This window comes from Hylobates moloch, unplaced genomic scaffold (genome assembly GCF_009828535.3).
Source record: "Hylobates moloch isolate HMO894 unplaced genomic scaffold, HMol_V3 SCAFFOLD_9, whole genome shotgun sequence".
NCBI classification, from domain to species: Eukaryota; Metazoa; Chordata; class Mammalia; order Primates; family Hylobatidae; genus Hylobates; species Hylobates moloch.
The window spans coordinates 87,396,580-87,419,605 of record NW_026652284.1 but is presented as its reverse complement, the minus strand read 5'-3'; the positions used below and the strand labels follow the sequence as shown (position 1 = coordinate 87,419,605).

The 23,026-nt window shown below is 36.0% G+C and overlaps 1 long non-coding RNA gene across 6 annotated transcripts in view; it reads left to right on the top strand.

The window, feature by feature from the left end:
* Window positions 1-23,026, top strand: part of LOC131384230 (uncharacterized) — a 194,203-nt gene that overhangs the window by 16,545 nt on the left and 154,632 nt on the right. Inside the window, exon 4 of one of the 6 annotated variants that reach the window (XR_009214887.1) lies at window positions 17,333-17,359. The exons of the other annotated variants lie outside the window; for them this stretch is intronic. This is a non-coding gene — a long non-coding RNA (uncharacterized LOC131384230). Of the gene's footprint in view, window positions 1-17,332; window positions 17,360-23,026 lie in introns of those variants that run through there. 6 annotated transcript variants of the gene reach the window in all.

Below are 23,026 nucleotides of genomic sequence, written 5' to 3'. Positions count from 1 at the left end.
CTTTGATCATTTTGCATGGAAGCCCTAAAGATATTTTTCATCTTTCAAATCTAGTAGTTTTCATAGGCAAAGAATGGACCCCTTTTGATTTGTAGATTTGTCTTATTTCTAGAATGTTTTTTTGGATTATAACATTAAATATTAGTTCTGTTACATTTCCCCCCCATAGGGACCTGTTATGTGTATGTTGAACCTTCTTAGTTTGACTTCCTTTTTATCACTTTGTCTGTGACCTTCATCTCTTTTCTTTTGTTTTTCTTCTTTTATTTCATCCTCATTTTCTTGGATGTTATGCCTTTCTTCAGTATACTTAAATTTGTATTTGAATCTTTTTTCCCTTATGCATCTTATTCTTTACTTCTGGAGTGGTTTGGAGTTTTCTTCTATTTTTTTCCCTAAAATTGATCAGCTGTGATATACTTTCTCTTCTTTTTGTCCATTTCTATTTAGTTTTTTATGCAATTTCTGATTCTAGTTTTCTTTTTTTAAATCTCCAAATGCTTTTTAAAGTATACTAAATAACATTTCTAATATGTCACACTATTTTTCTGCTTCATAATTGTTGGGGAAGGAGGGGATTTTTATTACTTAAAATGTTATAATTTGCCTTTTCTGTTTCTCTCCCATGAATTTCCATGAATGTTTTTCTGTTTTTTCAATTGCCTTCTGACGAGGGTTTCATCAAGTACACACTCTTTAGCCCGTTCGAGACCAGCCTAACCAACATGGTGAAACCCCCATCTCTACTAAAAATACAAAAATTACCTGGGTGTGGTGGCTTGTGCCTGTAATCCTAGCTACTCAGTAGGCTGAGGCACGAGAATTGCTTTAACCCGGGAAGTGGAGGTTGCAGAGAGTTGAGATTGGCTGTACTCCAGACTGGGCAACAAGAGTGAAACGCTGTCTCAAAAAAAACAAAAAAAATACAGTTTCTTTAATGAGTGGTGGTGGTGGTGGTGGTGATTGTATGAAATTAGGAGAGGATGACATGACATTTTTTCTTTCTGCAAGGTATTTTATTTTCCCCTTTTACATTCTTCTTTCCCTATACCTACCACTTTTCTGGGACTACCACCCTTGTTTATTTAATTCTCTTATAGAAGTAAGGCTTCTCTGAGGTTGCCACTCTTGGTCCCACTCAGGTCAAGTTCTTTTCCTGTAGCTGATGCTGCTAGTTACCATGTTCCAGTCCTGAGTTTAATATTTTGGAACTGGTTTTGAATGTATCTTTCTGAAGGGGATTCTATCTGTGTTTCATCTATATCGTAGGCACTCTTTCAACTCTGACACACAAAAGTGAACAGCTGTCCTTCCCCCACTCTCACAGGCTTACAGCATCAGGAAGAGCTCTTTTGAAAATTAGTGTATATTTCTTTAATAAAAAGAAATGTAAACATCAGAGAATTTTGTATCCTAGTAGTGTGGAAGACAGGCCATGTGTGATTCAGTTTGTGCCCTTTGCTTTCTCATTCTATAATTTTTGAGATGAATGTGTGAAGTCACTGGATTCAGGCTACACCATTATTTTCCAAACCCTGAATTTGGCTTCATTACTGATTAAAGATGAGTAAGTAAGGGGAAGAGAAGGGAGAAAGAATTGAAAAATGACTGGAAAGTATGACATGATCAAGAAAAGGTAAAAAATAGAGACTGATAAGGAAAGAGACAAGGAAGGGCAGGAATACAAAAGGTGAGAAGACAGCAATTAAAAAATATCAAGACTGAGAGTGACCTAGGGAGATTATATACATACACATATACACAAAATTATACATGCAAGTCATTAAGGAAAAACTAGTTAGATGACACAGTAGTAAGTTCTTCATCTGTATAACAGGAATAATTATGTCTCATAGGAATTATGTAAGAATTAAAGGAATTCTTATATGTAAATAGGATATTAGTGTTTTATAAACACTCAATAAATGTTAACTATTAGAGAGAAAACAAGAATGCAAGTTTGCAGAGAGACTGATAGGCAAATGCATATTCACAGAAATGGAAAGTTACAAAGAAATCAGACTTTCAAGTAAAAACATTTTTATTCCACTATTAAAGAGGAAACTTCCTCTTGACTCAGGTCCCATGACTATGATAAAGCATGGAAATGCAAGAGGTAAAACTGATGTATATAATGAAATTACTCATTAATACATGCTCACTTTAAGCTCAGACGTACGTGGTTTAATGCACTGAGGTGGTATATGTCTCACGTTTGTATTTATTTGAAAACATAAATTGAAGTATTTTGAAAAGTCTTAAATTATAAAAATACATTCAGAAATACATTTTAAAAGCACAAAAGGTAGACAACCTTCAAAAAATTATGCCGAGTTTTTTCTTTATCTTTTTTTTGTTCTTGGTAAAATTAATTTTTTCTGTGATTACCTTGTCTTTATTTCTCCCACTCTATCATATTTATTTTGGTCTTTTTACCAGGTACAAATATTTTTAAAGTGCCTTAACATAGGCTCAAAAAATGTTAGACTTGGAAAAGGACTTAAAAGTTAGTTTCTCTTCTTCTCTTTTATATATGTTTTAAGGTTGAAAAATTGAAGACACATGAATATCAATAAATTGTATAGTACTACTTTATGTGAAGCTCTCTTCTCAACCAAAAGATTAAGAAAAGGTGTAAGATATATCTCCATCTTTAAATGAGTTATAATAGGTACCTTATTACCCACATGAACTATTATTTTATACCAGTGTCATTGTGTATCTATGTGCCTAAGCCTTGAAATTAATCATGTTAATTTGAAAGATAGCCTGATATAGCCGGGCGCGGTGGCTCACGCTTGTAATCCCAGCACTTTGGGAGGCCGAGGCGGGCGGATCACGAGGTCAGGAGATCGAGACCATGGTGAAACTCCGTCTCTACTAAAAATACAAAAAAATTAGCCGGGCGTGGTGGCGGGCGCCTGTAGTCCCAGCTACTCGGAGAGGCTGAGGCAGGAGAATGGCGTGAACCCGGGAGGCGGAGCTTGCAGTGAGCCGAGATTGCGCCACTGCACTCCAGCCTGGGCGACAGCGAGACTCTGTCTCAAAAAAAAAAAAAAAAAAAAAAAGAAAGATAGCCTGATATATTAACATCACCATCACAGGAGATTTCATTCCTATGAAACTGCTTAGGTCACTAGAAACTAACTTTACCAAAGCCAGCATGTAACTATCTCTTTAATCTTGACCTCTCAACAGCATTTGACAGTGTCTGTTGCTGCTTCTTGCAATGCTTTCATTGCCAAGCTTCCATGACCCCACACTTGCCTGCTTTGCCTGTCTCCTGACTCGTCTCACTTTTTTAGATCCTTCTCCTCTACCAGACCTCTAGTTGTTGAAGTACTCTAGAGCTCTGTCTTCAGCAATGTCTCTTCTCTATGCACACCATCTCCCTACAAACCTTCCACTGCTCCCATGGTTTCAATATCATTTATATGCCAATGTGTCTTAAGTTTTACATCTTCAAATTGAAATGATTAAGCAACTCAATGTAAAAACTTGGACAAACAATTGCCATCTTCTTTTGAATTCCTGAGAGTGGTCATTGACTAGTTTTGTAGATTACGCATTGTACAACCCTAGAGGAATATCATTCAGATTGAACATGGTATGAACATCTTATATACATTGTTTAAATTATCTAACTCATAATCTGGAAAAGTAGATTCAACTAAATTCCAAGGTTTCTCCATATACTAAACACCTGGAGCTAGCTATTATACTTTTACTATCTCCTTTCCATTTTAAGCAAAACTGAAGTTATACTTTCATTACTCTAATATTCAAAACTAGAAATTAGTAATTGGTTTTAGAACTTGCTAATACAGGCAATTGGAAAACTTGTATAAAACCAGATAGAAATATATCCTCACCAAAGATAGCAAGCAAAATTTTGAAAAATATTGTACGGTTACTCCAAAAAATTAATACAGACTAGGATCATGTTAATACATCTACAACTACATTTTACTAGTGGAAAGGAAGAACAGGATTCAGTGATCAACTCAAAGACATAAAGCAGATATGTAAACAAGTCTTCCATTAAATAAAACAGCAAGTAAACCAAAACATTGCGAGACTCCCTTGATAATTAGTGAATGAATGACAGTGTCCTATATTTCATTGGTTTAAACATAAATGATAATTATTAAAGCAATCCTGCAGTTTTCAGTAGGCTGACTGTGAGAGCTTCCAGAAACTTTAAGATTCATAATACGTCTTCCAGTCTAATATACAAAGCCTTGACACTCTAGCTGGGATTCTTATGTCCAAGTTAAAGAAATTCCAAAATAGTCTATTCTTAACTGATTGAAGAAATCCTTGAGCAGCTTCCGTTCTAACAGATTCATATACATTTCTGATTTTTCCCACCAAATGAAAATGAGCTTTCGAACAGAACATGTTTACTTCCCAAAAGATGTTAAAGAATTAAGAAAAATCAGCTTATGCAAAAAGTAATAGTAACAAGAATATCGTGAACAGAAGAAACCAAAAAATGTCCTTACCTTCAAGTTATTACCACAGACAGAAGAGTTCTCAAAACGTTTTATCATATATGCTCCAAAGTATATTTGTATATGTTGTGTTATTTTAATTTTGAACTAATATATGCTCCAATCTATACTAAATTTCACCAGTTCAACTTTATTTTTTCTTCCTTTCTTTTTCTCCTCTTTCTTTGACTGAAGTAATTTTTTTTTAAATAAATGAAATGAACTTGAAGGTTTCCATATTAAACTAGGAAATACTCCTGAATACAGACTTGATAACAAAGAAGGATTTTTAAGAAGAAAAATTGATCACAAATGATATCTCTGAGACAAATGTTACTGATACCAGTATTCTCTATGATAGTGGTTCTCAAATGTTAGTTAGTCTCAAACACCTAAAGAATGTTACAACACAGATAGATGGTGCCCACTCCCACTATTTAATTCAATGTGTCTCAAATACAGTCCTATATTTGCATTTTGATAAAGTTCTCCACTGATGCTGATGAAGTTATCTGAGGGACCACACTTTGAGAACTACTGTTCTATAGAATTCTTCTGTTCCTTAATATTTTGAAAATCTGAGAAGATCCAATTACTTTTCTTTTTTTATTATTATTATACTTTAGGTTTTAGGGTACATGTGCATAATGTGCAGGTTTGTTACATATGTATCCATGTGCCATGTTGTTTTGCTGCACCCATAAATTTTCAAAGAGCTGTCCTATATCATCATCTGGCCACTTTGATTAGAGGTTTCGGGTCTCTACAGCATTAGTAACTGTTAGTAACAATAAGATATTTTTAGAGCCTTAATTTCTTAAGACTTTATGTGGTAATCTCATTATCTGACAGATAAGAAATATTATTATTCCCACCTTAGAGATATAAAAAGTCACACAACAATAAGTAAAGCTAAAAGTCACACAGACATCTGCCTGACTCCAGATAATGAGGTTTTACTCCCTCCTTACGATTTGCTTTGAGATAAACTTAGAAAGGCCAAAGATGCATTATTGTGTTGTCTGTGGCACAATGTAATTCAGCAAAGATAATTAATAATTTGATTGCATTAATGATAGAATTTTTTCCTTTTAAGACTAAACAGTATTCAATGTATATATATAATACATTTTTCTTTATCATTCACACATTAACGAACACTTGGGTTGATTCCATATCTTGGCTATTGTAAATAATGCTGCAGTGAACATGAGAGTGAGTGCAGGTACCTATTAAATATGCGTCCTTTGAATATATACCTACTAGTGGAATCCTAGGATTCCTACTGGATCATAGGACAGTTCTATTTTTGATTTTTTGAGTACATACCTGTATTACTCCATTCTCACACTGCTAATAAAGACATCTGAAACTGGGTATTTATGAAGGAAAGAGGTTTAATTGACTCATAGTTGAGCATGGCTGGAGAGGCCTCAGGAAACTTACAAACATGGTGGAAGGGGAAGCAAACACATCATTCTTCACATAATGGCAGGGAGAAGAAGAATGAGAATTGAGCTAAGGGGGAAATCCCTTGTAAAACTATCAGATCTTGTTAGAACTTACTATCACGAGAATAGCATGGGGGAAACCGCCCCCATGATTCAGTTACCTCCCACCAGGTGACTCCCATGACATTATGGGAACTACAAGTCAAAATGAGATTTGGGTGGGGACACAGTTGAACCCTATGGACTGCATTCAAGTTTTCGCAACTGCTGTACTAATTCACATTTCCACTGCCAGTGTATAAGTGTTCTCTTTTCTCCACACCTTTGACAACACTTGTTATTTTTTGTCTTTTTGATAATAGCCATTCTAAATAGTATGAAATAACATCTCAGTATTCCATGGTGTATATACATCTTGGCCATTTGTGTGTCTTCTTCTGAGAAATGTCTATTCAGATTTTTTGCTACATTTTAATTGTGTTGGTATTTTACTATTGATTGAGTTATTGATATATTTTAGATATTAATCGCTTATCAGATATATAATTTGCAAATATATTTTCTCATTGAAATGAAGGTTGTCTCTTCACTCTGTATCCTTTGCAATGCAGAAGCTCTTTAGTGTGATATAATACCATTTGTCTATTTTGCTTTTGTTGCTTGTGATTTTAAAGTTATATACAAAAAATTATTACCCAGCTCAAAGTCATAGAGCTTTTCTCTTGTGTCTTCTTCTAATAGTTTTATAATTTTATGTCTTATATTTAAGTTTTACTCAATTTTGAGTTAAAATTTTTTTAATATGATGTAAGAAGATGGTCTAGCAGCAGAAGTAGTAATAGTGGTAGTAGTAGTATTGGTAGCACTGCATGTGAATATGAAGTTTTCCCAGTATCATTTGAAAAGAATGTCCTTGCCATTGTGTGGTCTTGGCACCTTTGTCAAAAGTCAATTTACCATAAATGCATGAATTTATTTCTGGGTTTTCTATTCTGTCCCACTGGTGTATTGTCTGTCTTATGCCATTATCATGTTGTTTTGATTATTATAGCTTCATAATGGATTTGAAATGAAGTAGTAAGATGCTTCTGGCTTTGTTCTTCTTGCTGAGGAATGATTTTGCATTGGGGTCTTTTGTGATTTCATACAAATACTAGGTTTGTCTTTTCTATTTCTATGAAAAATGTCATTGGAATTTTCATAGGGGTTGCATTAAATCTGTAGATTGTTTTGGGTACTATGACCAATTCAACATTAATAATTTCAATCCCTTAACATGGGATATCTTTCCATTTATTTTTGTCATCTTTAAATTTTTGTCAATGTTTTGTAGTTTTCACTATGTCTTTCACCTGTTGGTTATATATATTCCTAAGTATTTTGTAGCTATTATAAATGGAATTGTTTTCTGAATTTCTTTTTCTAGTAGTTCATTACTAGTGTATAGAAATGCTAGTGAGTTTTGTATGTTGGTCTTATATCCTGCAACTTTATTGAATTTATTAGTTTTAACATTTTTTATGGAGTCTTAAGAGATTTCTATATAAAAGATTGTTAAGTGTAAACAGAGACAATTTAAGGGCTTCCTTTCCTATTTGGATGCCTTTTATTCTGTTCTCTTACCTAATTGCTCCGGCTATGACTTCCAGTATTATGATGAATAGAAGTGGCAAGAATAAGCATCCTTGCCTTGTTCCTGATCTTGGAGCTTTCAACTTTTCACTGTTGAATATGATGCTAGCTATGGGGTTTGTTGTAAATGGTTTGAATTGTGCCAACGTACATTTCTTCTATACCTAATTAGTTAAGAGTTTTATTATAAAATGATGCAAAATTTTTCAAATGCTTTTCATGCATCTATTAAGATGATAGTATGGCTTTATCCTTTATTCTGTTAATGTGATATATCATATTTATTTATTTACATATACTGAACCATCTTTGCATCCCAGGGATAAATCCCACTTCATCATTCTGAATAGTTCTTTTAATATGCTAATGAATTTGGTTTGCTAACATTCTGCTGAAGATTTTTACATCCATGTTCATCAGTGATATTGGACTGTAATTTTCTTCTCTTGCAGTGTCCTTGTTTGGCCTTGGTATCAGGGTAGTACCAGCCTGATAAGTTTGGAAGTTTCCCTCCTCTTCAGTGTTTTGGAAGAGTTTGAAACAGTTCGGTATTAGTTCTTCTTTAAATATTTGGTGGAATATAGCAAAGAAACCATCAGTTCCTGGGCATTCTTTGATGGAAGACTGTTAATTACTGATTCAATCTCCTGACTTACTGTTTAGATTTTATATTTCTTTATGATTCAGTCTAGGTAAGTTGTATGTGTCTAGGAATTTATCCATTTCATCTAAATTATATAATTTGTTGCTGTATGATTGTTCATAGTAGTCTCTTATGATCCTTTGCATTTGTCTGGTATCAGTTCAAATATCTTCTTTCATTTCTGAATTTGAGTCTTCTCTCTTTTTTTCTTAGTTTAGCTAGAGGTGTGTATCCTTTTTCTTTTCAAAAAATCAACTTAGTTTTGATGTTTTGTATTGTTTTTCTAGTCCTTATTTCTGCTGTAGTCTTTATTTACTTCTTTCTACTTTCTTCAAACTCGGCTCTTTTTCTAGCACCTTAAAGTGTAATGTTAAGTATTTTTGTTCTTGTGTGATGTAGGCATCTATTGCTATATACTTTCCTCTTAGAAATTCTTTTCCTGCATCCCCTAAGTTTTGCTATGTTGCCTATCGATTTTTGTTTCTATGAAGATATTTTTTAATTTCCCCTTTAATTTCTTCTTTGACCCATTGGTTAAGGAGCATGTTGTTTAATTTTTACATATTTGCGAATTTCCAAAAATTCTTCATTGACTTCTAATTTCATAACATAGTGGTTAGAAATGATACCTGATATGATTTCAATCTTATAAAATTTGTTAACACTAGCATTATGGCCATTATATCTAACCTAGAGAAGAATTATGTGCACTTAAGAATGCATATTCTGTTGCTGTTGATAGAATATTCTATATATATATATACTCACTTATTAGAACTCCTTTGTATGTGATCTCTTTTTCTCTTGCTGCTTTCGGTATCCTCTCTTGTTTTGATTTTTGGCAATTTAATTGTAATATATCTTAGTTGTCTTGTTCTGATTGGAGACCTTTGACCTTCTTATCTTAGAGTTCAAAAGTTTCTTGCTATTTTTTTAAATAATCTTTTTTCCTCATTTCCTTTTCTTTTCCTTAACTCCCATAACTTAAACACTTTCTCTCTTAATGCCATTCCATAAATCCCATAAGTTTTCTTCATTCCTTTTTATTCTTTTTTATTCTGTATATTTACAGATAAACTGTTTTCTAGTTCACATGTTCTTTCTTCTGTTTGATCAGTTCTGCTCTTGACATTTTCTATTGCATTTTCCATTTAATTTATTGTAGTTTTCAGCTCCAGAATGTGTTGGCTTTATGTGGAGATACATATAATTTAGATAGATAGATAGATAGATAGATAGATAGATAGATAGATAGATAGATACATAGATAGATAGATAGATACATAGATAGATAGATAGATAGATAGATAGATAGATAGATAGATAGATAGATAGATAGATAGATAGATAGATAGATAGATAGATAGATAGATAGATGGATGTGTATACACATAATTAGTTTGGTCATTTATTGCTTTTCTGATTCCATTGAATTGTTTTTTGGTACTTTTTGAAGTTTGCTGTGCTGCTCTAATTATTTTTGAATTCTTTATCAAGTAATTTGTGTATCTATTTCATTGGGTTCAGTTACTGAAAGATTATTGTGTTCTTTTGATGACATTATGTTTCCTTTGGTTTTTTTATGTCTTCTTACTTTGATATCTGCACATTTGATGGAAAAGTCATTTCTTCCAGGCTTTACAGGCTAGTTTCACTATGGAATGACTTTCCCTTATAGGGAGTATGTGACAGCACTTACTGGGATAGGTGCAGTGGTTAGGGTACTTGTGAAAGTTCCTTTTGTATGGTCTCTGCAGCTCCTTCAGCTAAGGTCAGTATTGATGAAGATTTCGGAGATCCCCAGTAGCTAGGACTACTATGGTGGAAAGGGCATTGGGTAAACATTCCTATTCCAAAAAAGAGAAATCAGTCAGAAGAAATGGGCAGCAGGTCCCAATGCAAGTCCAAAAATCAGCAGGGCAATTATTGATTCCATGTCCCACATTCTGGGCACACTTATGCAAGGGGTAGTCTCCCAAGGCCTGGGGTAGCTCTGCCCCTGTGGCTTTTCTAGGCTGAGACTGTAAGCTTCTGTGGTCTGAAGGGTGGTGCCCCCATTCCCACAGTTTTTCTAGGCAATGCTCCAGTGCAGACTCTGTGTGGAAACTCCAACCTCATAGTTCTCCTTGGCATTTCTTAGTAGATTCTCTCTGCAGGAGCCCTGCCCTGTAGCAGGCTTCTGCCTGGGCACCAGGATTTTCCATACATCCTGTGAAATTTCAGTGAAAGTTGTCAAGCCTCCTTCACTCTTAAATTATGTGTGCATCCTGACTTAACACCACGGGGATGCCACCAAGGTTTATGGTAGTTTGTGCTCTCCAAAATAGCCCAAGCCATACCTGATGCCCTATGAGCCACAGCTGGAGCTACAGTAGTGGGGATATAGGGAGCTGTGTCCCAAAGTGGCACTGAACAACTCCCTGAGCCTGGGACCCCAAATCATTCAATCCTCCTAGGCCTCTAGGCCTGTCAAGGGAGGGGCTGTCTTGAAGATTTCTGAATTGCCTTCAAGGCCCTTTCCCTATTTCCTTGACTATTAGCACTTGGCTCTCTTTTAGTCATGAAGATCTCTCTAGCAAGTGGTTATTCAGCAGCCAACTTGTGTTCCTCTCTGGAAAATGCTTTTTCCTTTCTATCACATAGCCAGGTGGCAAATTTCCTGAATTTTATGCTGTACTTCCATTTTAAATATAAGTTCCAACTTTAAGTCATTTCTTTCCTCCCATATCTTATCATAGGCTACTAGTAGCAGCCATGTCAGTTCTTGAATGTTTTGCTGCTTAGAAATTTCTTCTGCCAGATACCCTAAGTTATCACTCTTACATTCAAACTTCCACAGCTGTAGGGCATAGAGGTAGTGCAACCAAGTTTTCTCCTAGGTCATAACAATAGTGACCTTTGTTCCAATTCCCAATAAATTCCTCATTTCACTGAGACCTCATCAGCCTGGGCCTTTGCTGTTTATATTTCCATCAGCATTTTGGTCACAGCCACTTAAGTCTCTAAGAAATTCCAAAATTTCTCTCATCTTCCTGTCTTCTTCTGAGACCTCACAACCATTTCAACCTCTGCCTGTTATCAAGTTTCAAAGCAACTCCACATCTTCAGGTACTTTATAGCAATGCCCCACTCTCAGTACCAATTTTCGGTGCTAATCTCTTCATGTTGCAATAAAGGAATACCTAAGACTGGGTAATGTATAAATAAAAGAGGTTTATTTTGGCTCATTATTCTGCAGGCCATATAGGAAGCAGGATGCCAGCATCTGCTTCTGGTGAGGCCTCAGGAAGTTGACAATCATGGCAGAAGGCAAATGGAATAGATGTGTCACATGGCAAGAAAGGGAGCAAGAGAAAGAGGAGGAGGTCCTAGACTCTTAAACAATCAGATCTCACATGAACTCAGAGTAAAAAATCATTTATTAACATGAGGACAGCCGTAATATATTCATGAGGGATCTGCCCCTCCCACTAGGTTCCTTACCTCCAATATTAGAGGTCACATTTCCACAAGAGATTTGGAGAGGACAAAACATCCAAACCATATCACATGGGAACCTGTGGAGGGACTATAGCTCTGAGATCCAGGACCCTAATGACACTGGTGCATGAGTTGCAGTTATCCCCACTGCCATGTTGGTAACAGAATGCATGGTATAGATGATTTTGAAGCAGCCATGGAGCCAATAATGGGAGCTCTGGCATTGGAGAAGCTCCATGCCTGGAGCAGAGTCTAGCTCTCTGTGGCACGTGAGCTGATGTCGAGCATGGGCAGGTACAGCAAGTACTTGGTTCCAGGCTTATGGTGTGAACTAGCTAATTATGGAAATGACTTTGTTGTCTGAGATGTTAGGGTTAGGGTTAGATGTTAGAGATGTGGGTTGGTGTTTGGCCCAATGCAGTCACAGAACTTAGATCTGGACTATGAGAACTTATGGAGTTGCTGAAGCTTAAGGGTCAAGGCATGCAAGGGGTTGGGAGAAGTGGCAACTGCTTTCCCAAAGCAGCTCAAAAGAGTGACCACTTAATAGGTGGACAAGGAGTGTGGAGTTCTGTGAAATTCCCTGGCAGGAATGGCTGTTGGTTACCTCAGTGACAAAATATTCTGGTATCCTCTGGAGGGCAGGCCACTGGAGACCAGTGGTACCCACCATGTGGCTAACACTGATAGCTTTCACCTTTCCTCTTTGCTCCTAGAAATCTCCTGGTGTCTCAGATATGCCAATCTCACCAGCAATCCTTTCTATGTGGATACTCTCCTTTTCTTGCTCCATTCTGTTGCTGCAGATTCTTTTATGGGTCATGGAGCTTCCCAAGGCTATTTTCATATGTAAATAACTCTTTTTGTTATGTCAAGACATGAAGGTTGGTGTCTCCTACTCTAACATCTTGGTGATGTCACTCCCTTGGTCATTTTCACATTCTCAGCAACATTGTCTGCCATTTGACAAGAACCAAAAAATCACTGATGGAGCTGACTTACACTTGAGTTGTCTCTCAATTTGTTTTCAAATTACCAAGTCTCATCACATGGTATTAGCAATGATCAGGTTTGAACACTCTTGGCAGCAAGATGCAAGCAATTTTCCGGAAAAGACTAAAAAAAATTTTAAAGGGCATATATGTTTTTATTCACTTCTTGGATCTCAATCATAGCACCATTTTCTTAGAATAATATAACAAAATAAAAAGCAGATATATTAATAAAACTCTAAATCTCTTTCAACAATGCTTGCTTTATGGCCTGACTCTGAGAGAAATTTAATCCTAAGCATTCAATAATGAGAAAGATTCCTACCTTCTGTAAAGGTGTGATTCCCCCACTCATACCTAAAGTACAGTCAATTGCCCATTTATCTTTTCTAAGGAGCAAAAATATCTATATTACTCATATATTACATTGACAGTATTTCTATCAATGAGAAACAAAAAATTCTTTGTTTCCCTTTCCAAAGTGCTGCCCAGAGAAAGTAGTAAATTTACTATTGGAAGTCACTGGGAAAGCAAATAAAAATTAAAATCTGGATTAAAATCCAGATGTTGAAAAATCCATGGCCAAATTCCAGGGCAAAAATCTATAAATTTCATGGGTACAGATGCCAAAGAAATGTAATGTAAAAACTAGTGTTGACAGGGAACCAGCAGGGCAAGATCATAGGAAGCAAAAAGCATGTAATTAGATATTTGATCTGTGACATGTTATAGTTAAGTCAAAATGATGTGAACCAAGTTATGGCACAGTTTGAAAGGCTTACAATGAAGCCAAAGGTAAAGAACAAAAGGATTACATGGACAAAGTATCCAAAGCAGTAAATAAACCAAGACATGCTCTTAAAGCAGACTAACATCTCTATTGGTGAGGGCCTGGGGGTTACCATGTCAAGAACAATCACATCTGAGCATAAACTTTACGAATTTATAGCTATACAAGTACTCTGTGTATACATACATATGTATGTTGTATATCTAGCCATCCTCTCATTCAGTAAATCTGACGCAAGCAGTTTTTCCTTCAGGCTGAAGGATAGCTGTTTCTTTAGGTGACACTAGAATAAGTTATGTGCTTTGTATCTTGACATACTAGGTAGTAACATGCTTTCAATATAAGAGACTCATGGGATCAAACAAGGAAAGATAACAGAGTTACTTCACCCACCTGCCACTCAGAGGAATTGGCTCATCCCCGGGGAAGGAGGACAGCTTTTCCCACATTGTCTTCTTCCCCACTCTTCTCCTTTCACTCTTTTACATTTGAGTAAGTTACATATTGGTAATTGGACTCTTCAGTTTTGATTTGATTTTGAAGTTCTAGCTCTGGGTAGACATGGCTTCTGTAAACATCCTACCTGGCTTGACAATTTTGGGTTTGATCCAGTATCATCTAATCCAGCCTCCTTTCTCCTAACACCAAGCATCTGTTCTCCATCTCTAGAGGTAAAAACAACAGGAGCTGCTTTCTTCTCCAAATATACTGAGGTTTTGACAGTATAACTTTTTTTTTTTTGGAGCTACACCTGACTTAATAAAACAACTGTCTATTTGGAGACAATAGAGTTGAAAGAATATTTGGCTTCTAACTTCCCATGGACGTTGAGTCACTGTCTTCAAACTATAAACCCATTGTTGACAGTAACTATTTAAAAAAGAAAACTGTTATATGAACTTGTGAGCTCAGTTTCAAATAATTATTTTCTTTAAAAGTAAACTTTTGCATCATTTTGAACTAGCAAATACAGCCAATACAAGTAGGTATGGACATAGGATGCATCATTTGCAAGTAAAACAAAATAGGTATGATCAATTTTATCCCACATTATATTTCCATTCACTTTAATTTGTAATGTCTTCATTTATTGTGTCTCTCATTTGCAGTACTGACTCTGTAATAGTAGTAAATACCAAATTTTTAAGAAAATAAAAAAATGAAAGTCACTTAAAATGAAAAATTATGGATTTTTTTTTCTAGAATCTAGTAAAGGCTCTGCTGTTCTTTCTGTAGGAATTTATTCAGCTCAAACACCAGTGTTTTACAAGATCACACTTTGAGAACTATCATGAAACCATTGGATACTATGATAATAACCTATTCTTGTTCCATCTCTCCATGATTTGGATGCAACTGGTTCTTACAGCCAGTCTCTTCTCTACATGGATTGCAAAGAGCCTAAACTAAACAGAGCAATTTTGAGACCCCAGTATAGTTCATATTTTATTGAAAGTAAAACTCTAATCTGTGGCCTCTTGTGCATACAGAGCCCCAGGGCAATAGGTTTTGTTGTGTGTTTGTTTTTGTTTGTATTGGTTTTTAGTGAAGGACAGCCACAACTATGAAGGAAATACGATTTTAAAATAATTTATATCTTGAGGAGATATCTTTCAGCAGCTCTTAGTCCAAACAATATTATACTTCCTCCCAAAATGTATTCAAAAAAGTATTTCAGGCCTGGTGCGGTGGCTCATGCCTGTAACCCCAGCACTTTGGGAGGCCAAGGCAGGCAGATCACCTGAGGTCAGGAGTTTGAGACCAGCCTGCCCAACATGGCGAAACCCTGTCTCTACTAAAAATACAAAATTAGCTGGGCGTGGTGGCACATACCTGTAATCCCAGCTACTCAGGAGGCTGAGGCAGGAGAATCATTTGAGCCCAGGAGGTGGAGGTTGCAGTCAGCCAAGATCACGCCATTGCACTACAGCCTGGGCGAAAAAGCAAGACTCTATCTCAAAAAAAAAAAAAAAAAAAAAAATTCATTCTTGTTACTTAAGAGCATCTGGAAGGAGGAGCACAAGAGAACTGTCCATTGTGCAACTCTCCTTTGCATTGATTTGAGCAATAGTAGATAGAGAAGTGGCAGTAGAATTACAAGTGACAGGGACCCATGACATTCACACAGAAAGCATCTTTCCTTTACAGGCTGAGATTTGAACGACTGTAGGCAAGCATCTTCTGTTCTCAACAATGAGCCCTAGATACAGAATACAGAAGCAAACCATATGAGTCAGAGGCAGAAATAGAACTAAGATACAGACTTAAAACAGATCAAGATTCAAATATATTATTCTAACCATACCCAGCTAGGGACTTCCCCAGGAGCAAGAAGATGGGAGATAAACAGCTTTCTACTCCAGAACCTGTTCGGATAATTGGGTAGCAGTTGCTGGAGTGCGATTAGGAAATCTCACCTGATTTCATTCTATATAAGCTCCATGTTTGAGTCCAATGGCTGTCCGTAGGTGGAAGAGACTTAAAAAGTAACACTTGTGGCTGGGCACGATGGCTCAGGCCTGTAATCCCAGCACTTTGGGAGGCCGAGGTGGGCGGATCATAAGGTCAGGAGATGGAGACCATCCTGGCTAACAAGGTGAAACCCCGTTTCTACTAAAAATACAAAAAATTAGCTGGGCGTGGTGGTGGGTGCCTGTAGTCCCAGCTACTCGGGAGGCTGAGGCAGGAGAATGGCGTGAACCCGGGAGGCGGAGCTTGCAGTGAGCCGAGATCGCGCCACTGCACTCAGCCTGGGCGACAGAGCAAGACTGTCTCAAAAAATAAAAAAAATAAAAAAAAAAAGTAACACTTGTGCTATAGGTTTACAACCCCAAGCCTAGAAAAGTACTGCACACAACCTGCAAGCAATTATGTATTTAGGCCTCTGTTAACTATAAATAGAATATTTTAAAGAATGGATTTTATATTTCAAACAATTCTTTTGTTGATGTTATAAAGTATCAAGTAGAAAACCTTGTTCAGACCTTGTTTAGGAAAGGCATATGAATGAGAAGGCCCCGCATGAAATTGCAGTTTCCATCCTGGGTCACTGACGGATTTCCAGAAATGGCTGCATCACAGGGAAACATGCCTATTGAAACAAGTCAGTAAGTCGTCTCCTTTTGAAATGTGTCTGAAAAGAGCCCAAATGTTTAAAAGCCAGCATGTAGCAAGAAAATACACATAACTGCATCTAAGACATACATTTACTGTTTCTGAAGTCAGTAATATTAGAATATTGATGTAGTGATAGGTTTTTGCTAAACCACTGAATTGGCAATTAAACTGACCTATTACAAATTATGGTACCTTAAAACTGGGAATATGACGGTAGTTTCATCATGCCATCAAAACATTAAGCCCAGCATTTATCCCGGTATCTTTAAACAGGAAGCTGATTAACCTAACCTTAGGTGATCTGTATAAGCCTGTGATTCAGAAAGTGATTGAGGCGCTGTCATGGAGAAAATCCAGATGACCTGGATCTCATTTCTGGCTCTATGCTACATGAACTTATTAGAATCTACTCTTCTATTGGTAGTAAGCTTTGATTAGATTATATCTGTGAGCTCTGCCAAATCTAATCTTGGTTTTTATTAGTAAGCTTTAAAATATCCATAATACAAGAAGAATTGATATTTATAACAAATCATTTATAATTCAAAATATAAACGTATAAATTATCAAGGATTAAACTCTCAGTATAATCTTAATGCTAGATATATTTTTTATTTTCACCTTTAAATTGCCCATCTACTTATAGCGAATGAGCTTTTTCTTAAATAGAATTTGCTATCAACTAATTAACTCTTTATTCAGTCTGGTTAAATAAGCTAAAATTTATTTTTTAGATATTATAAATTTGATACAAGCATGGGCTACCACATAAAACAGGTGAGATTTAAATTATTATTTCTAAGTAAAAATAAGGTAGGCATATAGCATCATCATAATCACTAAGTTATATTTAAGTCACTTTTCATTCAAATTAAGAATCTGTTCAAAAAGAAACATATCAACATTAGAATATATTCATTATACATAAACACAAAGGACTATCTCTAGAGAATTTAGCAAATAATTAATCCCCCAAATCTGAAATTTATAGATATATCCCAGTATGCTTATCATGGACTGTAAGAATAGCTTGGTTTTTAATTCCTAAATGACATTAAACCCATAGGCATCACTTAGCAGAAGAACATCACTAAAGTAGAATTGAAGCTCATATTGTTATTTGGAGAGGCTTAGATTTAGGAACTTTTTGTAAAAGCTCCAAGAAGACTAAAATAGAAATATTGGCATGGGATATAACACTTCTTTGCCTGCTTTAAAAAGAGATGTCTGTAACAAAGTTTATTGACATGGAAAAGAACATTAATGATATCAAATTCTCAATTAGAAATCTTGAAACATGCATTTGTCTGAATTAAATACCAGTTGCACATTGTCTCTCACCAATGACCATTTCAAATAGTGTTTTAGCAACACTGGTGCATCATAGTCCCATAATATGTTTTCATTCCAAGCACAAACAGTTGTACTTGGAAAATATTAGTAATGTACCCAAAAGTCCTTTTAAAGAGACATTGCAAAATTATGAGACAGTCCAATAAGGGAATTTTTAAATGTGAATAATATTATATTTACAAAAAAATTAATATGGGGAAAACATGACAATCTCATGTCAATGAAAATTCGTTGTACAAAGCTATATGTATAGAATAATGTTCACCATATATAACATCTGTAAATATAAATGTATTAAAATGAAAAAATTTTAAATTATTCAAATCAGCTCTGGGCATGACCTTGATTATTCCTTCTTTTCATATTTTTAATAGCTTAATCAGCAAGTGAAAATTGTATGTATTCATGGTGTACAACATGATTTTTAAATTTATGTATACATTGTAGAATGGCTAATTCAAGCAACTTAAGGCATTCATTACATCATACTTATTTACTTTAGGATAAGAACATTTAGAATATGGTATCTGAGCAATTTTCCAATCTATAATATATTGTATAAATTGTAGTCATCATAACAGATCTGTTGAATTTATTTCTCCTAACTGAAATGTTGTATAGTTGGCCAAAATCTTTCCAATCTTCCCATTCTCCAACCTCTGGTTAACACCATTTTACTCTGTTTTTATGAGTTCAACATTTTTATAATTCATATGTAAGTGATATCATATGGTATTTATTTTCCTATGCCTGGCTTATTTCACTTAACATAGTGTTTTCCAGGTTCACCTATGTTGTCATAATGACAGGATTTCATTCTTTTTTATGGCTGAATAGTATTTTGTTGTGTATATATACCACATTTTTAAAAATCATTCATCTGTTGATGAACACTTAGGTTGATTCCATATCGTGCCTATTGTGAATAATGCTGCAGTGAACACAGGAGTACCTGTGATTTTGGAGTCATATCCAAAAATAAAAATAAAAAAATAAAAATTATTGCCCAGAAAAATTTCAAAGTTTTTCCCCAATGGTTTCTTCTACTAGTTTTACAGTTTCATATCTTACATTTAGATCTTTAATCCATTTTGAGTTGATTTTTTATATTGTGTAAGATATGCATGTAATTTTATTCTTTTGTATGTGGATATCCAGTTTTCCCAGCACCATTTATTGAAGACCCTGTCCTTTCCCCACTGTATGGTTCTTGACATTTTCATTCAAAGTCAATTGACTGTAATGTGTATGTATTTATTTCTGGGTTCTTTATTCTGTTTCTTTGGTCTATGTGCCTGTTTTTATGTCAATACTATGCTCTTCTTCTACTTCTATTTTAGGTTCAGGAGGTACACGTTCAGGTTTGTTACATGGGTAAGTTTTGTGTTGCTGCAGCTTGGTATACAAATGATCCCCTCATGAAGGTAGTGAGCATAATACCTGATAGGTAGCCTTCCAACCCCCACCTCTCTCCCACCCTCCGCACTCAAGCAGTCCCAGTGTCTGTTTTCATTTTTGTGTCCATGTGTATTCAACACATAGCTCCCGCTTTTATGTAAGGACATGCAGTATTTGGTTTTCTGTTCCTGTATTCACTTAGGTTTTGTTCATTTTTTTAAAGTTCTTTATTTGTGTCTGTCTGTGTTGCTTTAAAGAAGCGTTCTTCAGGTTCTGAGATTCTTTCCTCAGCTGGGTCTATTCTGTCGTTAATGCTTGGAACTGTATTTTGAAATTCCTGTAGTGAATTTTTTCATTTCCAAAAGTCCAGTTTAGGTCTTTCTTAAAATGGTTACGTGGTCTTTCAACTCTTTGGATTGTTTTACCGTTTTCCTTGGATTGGTTTCAACTTCCCCTTGTATCTCTGAGCTTCGTTGCCATCCAGATGCTGAATTCTATGTCTGTTATTTTAACCATTTCCATCTAGTTGAGAACCACTGCTGGAGAGCCAGTAGATCATTTGGAGGTAAGAAGTCACTCTGGCTTTTAGAGCTGCCAGAATGCTTGTGCTGGTTGTTTCTCATCTGTGAGGGCTGATGTTTTGTTATCCTTTGACATTGCTGCCAAAGGGGCTTTTTGAATGGGGCTTTTGTTTCTAAATGCTCTTTATTGTCCTTGAAGGTTTGACTATGGTGCAAGTTGGTATATTGAATGCTTCATTTCTGGCTGCTCTCAGAGGTCCAGGGTTCAGATTTGCACTCCTGGGCTGTGTGCTCCAGGACCTGGGACTAGGTCTGTGGCTTTGTCCTCTTGTCCCTTTATGGTCAAGCCCTGGCTTGGCTGGAGGGGTCAAGGAGCTACTAGACCCACTGGCGACAGCACTTTCTAGGAGAGGTAGGGGCAGGTCGGTGTAAGTGCTTCAGTGGTGGCTCCATGGAAAGGAAGCACACCCCAGCAGGGATTATGGGGGCACTGTAGGTGAGTATTCTCTGGAGGAGTGGCAGTGGGGTCACCCGCAAATCCATTCTGGTGGGAGGCTGTCAGCAAAATCACTCCAGTGAGGCAGTGGGGTCCTCTGGCAAAAGCACTATGGTGGATGGCCCCTGCCAAAAGTGCTTCAAATTAAGGAGTAGCTGAGGCTGCGCTGCATGCAAATATAGCCAGGCAGGGACTCTAATAGGGAGCCGGCAGAGAGCAGGGGCACAGATCAGACTATCTCTAGTTCCACAGGATAGACATCCCTGCTGTCTCTCCAGGTCTGGCAGATTATACAGGTCAGAGCCTCTCCTTTAGGAACTGTCCAGGGCTGGAATGCATCTCAGTGCTTGGCAACCCCATGCAGGATTTATAGCATCCTCCCACTTCAGTCCTGGTGTCTAGGTCATCTCTCTAACCTCTCTCAGTGCCTTCTCTCAGATGATCTGTTCCAAGTATGCCAGTTTACTCAATATTCTGTTCTATCTGAGTAGAATAAGTTCTTCCTGGCTGCGTCTAGTGGGCCATCTTGCCTACGTCTCCATATTATGCTGTTTTCATTGCTATCGTTTTGTAGTGGATTTTGAAATGAGGTAGTGTGATACTTCTAGCTATGTTCTTTTTGCTCAGGGTTGCTTTGGCTATTCAGGGTCTTTTATGGTTCCATACAAATGATAGAATTGTTTTTAAGGTTTCTTTGAAAAATGTCATTAGAATTTGTATAGGATTTCATTTAACCTGCAGATCACTTATGGACATTTTAACAATATTCTTCTAATCCATGAAAATGAGATGTCATTCCATTTGTTTGTGTCAACTTATTTCATCAATGTTTTATAATTTTCAATTTATTGGTCTTTCACTTCCTTGGTTAAACTTGTCCCTAAGTATTTTATTTTTGTAGTTATTATAAATGGAATTGATTTATTGATGTATTTTTGGGATAGTTTCTTAGTGTATGAAAACACTGCTGATTTTTGTGTGTTGATTATGGTATCCTAGAATTTTACTAAATTTGTTAGTTTTCAGTTTTTTAGTGACATCTTTAGGGTTTTCTATATGTGGAATCATGTTGTGTGCAAACAGACATTTTAATTCTATCCTTTTTAATTTGTATGTCTTTTTTTCATAATTGCTCTAGCAAGGACTTCCAGTACCATGATGAATAAAAATGGTGGTAATGGGTATTCTTGTCTTGTTTTGAGTCTTAAAGGAAAAGTGTTAAACTTTTCCCCATTGAGTATGACATTAGCTATGGGCTTGTTGCATGTGGCCTTTATTGGGTTGAGGCAGATTCCTTCTATTCTTACTTTGAGAATTTTTAATCTTGAAAGGATGTCGAATTTCATCAAATGTCTTTTCTGCATCTGTTGAGATGATCATATGGCTTTGGCCTTCCTTTTATTTAGGTGGTGTATCACACTTACAGACGTGCGTATGTTGAACCCTCCTTGCAATCCAGAAATAAATCTGACTTGATTGCAGTGATTGTAGTGTGTAATGTGCTACTAAATTAGGTTTGCTAGTATCTTGTTGAAGATTTTTGCATCTATATTTATCAGATTTAGTGCCGTGTAATTTTCTTTTCTTGTAATGTGCTTGTCTGGCTTTGGTATCAGGGAAATGCTGACCTTATAAAATGAGTTTGGAATTATCCCCTCTGTTTAATTTCTTTGGAAGTATTTATGAAGAATTTTTTTTTTAAAATATGTGGTAGAATCTGCATGGAAGCCATCAAGTCCTGGACTTTCTTTTGACAGACTTTTTATTACAGATTCAATATCCTACTCATTATTTGTGTCTTCAGATTTTCTGTTATGATTCAGTCTTGGTAGGTGATATGGTTTGGTTATTTGTCCTCTCAAAAATCTCATGTTGAAATGTGATCCCCAATGTTGGAGGTGGGGCCTAGTGGGAGGTGATTGGGTCATAGAGGTGGATCCCTCACAAATGGCTTGGTGCCCTCCCACAGTAATGAGAGAGTTCTCACTCTATTAGTTCACACAAACTCTGTTAAAAACAGTCTAGCATTTCTTTATATTTCCTCATTCCCTCTCTGGTTCCTTCTCTCACCATGTGACATGCCTGCTGCCTCTTCTCCTTCTTCCATGAGTAAAAGCTTCCTGAGACACTCACCAGAAGTAGATACTGGCACCATGTTTTTTTCATACAGTCTGCAGAACCGTGAGCCAAAATAAACTTCTTTATAAATTACCCAGTATCAGATATTCCCTTTATAGCAATATAAAATGGATGACTACAGTAGGTATTCTATATAGGTTTTATATTCCTACTAATTTATCCATTTCTTACAGGTTATTCAATTTGTTGATATGTAATTGTTTATAGTTGTCTCTTACAATCTTTTGTATTTCTGTGATATGTCAGTTGTAATATCTCTCTCATTTCTGATTTTTAAAAATTTGGTTCCTCTTTTTTCTTGTGTAAGCTTTGTTGATTTTGTTTATCTTTGAAACATTTCTTAGTTTTGTTCATCTTTTCTAATGTTTTTCTCATAATCTGTTTCATTTATTTCTGCTCTGATCTTTATTATTTCCTTCCTCCTACTACTTAGCTCAGTTTGTTTTCTTTTTTTTTTAATTTTTATTATTATATTTTAGGTTTTAGGGTACATGTGCACAATGTGCAGGTTTGTTACATAT